Source organism: Microcaecilia unicolor, unplaced genomic scaffold (genome assembly GCF_901765095.1).
Source record: "Microcaecilia unicolor unplaced genomic scaffold, aMicUni1.1, whole genome shotgun sequence".
NCBI lineage: Eukaryota > Metazoa > Chordata > Amphibia > Gymnophiona > Siphonopidae > Microcaecilia > Microcaecilia unicolor.
Genome location: NW_021963579.1, coordinates 73,036 through 75,350, shown reverse-complemented (window position 1 = coordinate 75,350; position 2,315 = coordinate 73,036).

Sequence of the window (2,315 nt, the reverse complement as noted above, 5' to 3'; positions counted from 1 at the left end):
TAAACATAGTAGATGACGGCAGAAAAAGACCTGCACGGTCCACCCAGTCTGCCCAATAAGATAAACTCACGTGCCATTTTTTGTGTATACCTTACCTTGATTTGTACCTGTCTTTTTCAGGGCACAGACCGTATAAGTCTGCCCAGCACTATCCCCGCTCCCCAACCACCAGCCCCGCCTCCCACCACCGGCTCTGGCACAGACCGTATAAGTCTGCCCAGAACTATCCCCCCCCCCAACCACCAGCCCCGCCTCCCAACCACCGGCTCTGGCACAGACCGTATAAGTCTGCCCAGCACTATCCCCGCCCCCCAACCACCAGCCCCGCCTCCCACCACCGGCTCTGGCACAGACCGTATAAGTCTGCCCAGCACTATCCCCGCCTCCCAACCACCAGCCCCGCCTCCCACCACCGGCTCTGGCACAGACCGTATAAGTCTGCCCAGCACTTTCCCCACCTCCCAACCACCAGCCCTGCCTCCCACCGCTGGCTAAGTTGATTTATATTGAGGCCTTTGCAGCTGGGATAATGCAGATAACCCCTTGTACTTTACTGTGTATCTTAGGGTTGCATGCATTCTGTTATCATTATGCAAACACTTTCCAGCTCAGCTCGGCTACAATCTGGTACAAGAACACACTGTATATATACAATGACAGTAGTGGGACAGGCTCGCAATCCCGCTGCCCATTAAACTAAGTGCAAAGAATGAGACTTTTAAACAGGAGGCTTCTGGAATAGAATGGAGGGGGGGGGGGATAAGGTAATTAGTCTGGTCGCTGCCTCCTTCAGCAGATGGCGCTATTGTGACATGAAGGTCTTGGTCAGGCAGGTGCTTAGAGTGTAATGGACAAAATATTAAATAGAAAAGGTCCTACTGAGGTTTTTGTTGTATTTTGGGTATTTTGAAACCCAGACACGAAACTCCCCGTTCCCCTCAAGAGGTCCAGCTCATATAAAAGCCTACCACAAAGATCAACCAATGTGAATATGCACAACTCGCCCACCTTTATTCAGAACTGTCTCTTAATATCTGCCTGTATACTATAACTTTGTTTTGTTATCATCATGTCGACCAAAACCCTGCAATACTAAATGTTCATTTACTAACATTCTTCCACTACTCATGATGTATTGTAAGCCACTTTGTCTGCAAAGAGGTGGGATACAAATGCAACAAATAAATAAAAAATAAATAAAATACAGGGCAGAATAATGATCCAAGCAGTGAATCGGCACCTAATCACTTCATCTCTTCTCAGGAAATCTCATCTACCCCAACTTGACATTTCATCTTTTAGATTGTAAGCTCTTCTGAGCAGGGACCGTCCTTATTCATTAATTTGTACAGCGCTGCGTAACCCTTGTAGCGCTCTAGAAATGTTAAGTAGTAGTAGTAGTAGAATCCGTTCAGAGGTGGTGGTGGGAGGAAATCTTTTGAAATGCTGTTATAGTGCTTTTTTAAGAATACAAAAATCAAATTAAAAACACACACAACTTAAAATAGAAACGAATGAACTTGGATTTGGAAGGTTTTGCTAGGTGGCATCTGTTTTCCCAACAATCCAGGGGTAGGGGGGTTGGTCTCGCTGGCTGGGAAAATAAATTCCAACTCTTCGTCAAGGAATAATCAAACAAGCACCTTTAGAAAACAACAACACGGAGGAGACAGGCAGAAAATAAAGAGGGGAAGGGAATGAAAGGACACAGGAGAGAAATGGAGTGAAGAGTCTGAGAAAGATGGGAACAAAGAAGCCAGGGGGAAGGAGATGCAGCAGCTAGAAGAAGCAGGTGGGGGTGGGGGGAGAGGGAGATCTCTCTAGGAGGAATGAGAGGATGGGGGTGGGGGGGGGGGGGGAGAGAGAATTTGCATAACATAAAGCCCTGGCTGCTTCCCAATGACACCTCGGGCCAAATTGGATCGCTTTATGAGGTGGGAGGGAGAGAAAGGGTGTCTGAACTGAAGTGGACTCCACAGGTGGGGTTTTGTTACTGGGTGCATCCCAGATGCAGGAGGGAAAGGGGAGTGACTTTGTGTGAAGGCTGAGCGGAGAGGGAAGGGGGTGGGAATGCTTCCCTATAAGTGCCAGTGCTGAGTGTGGACAAGCCATTCATTCTCCAACCTGGTAAGGAAGCTGAAACGGAGGAGGAAAGAAGAAAAAAAAAAAAAGGATTCTACAACCATTTAAAAAAAGCAGGGCTTAGGTTGCATGAAGGGACTGTATTTGTAAGCCTGGAAGGACTTTGCCTTTTGGAGGAAATCTATTTTGCCACCTGCCTGCCTTCCCTCCCTCCCCCGGGCCCAAAGATCTGG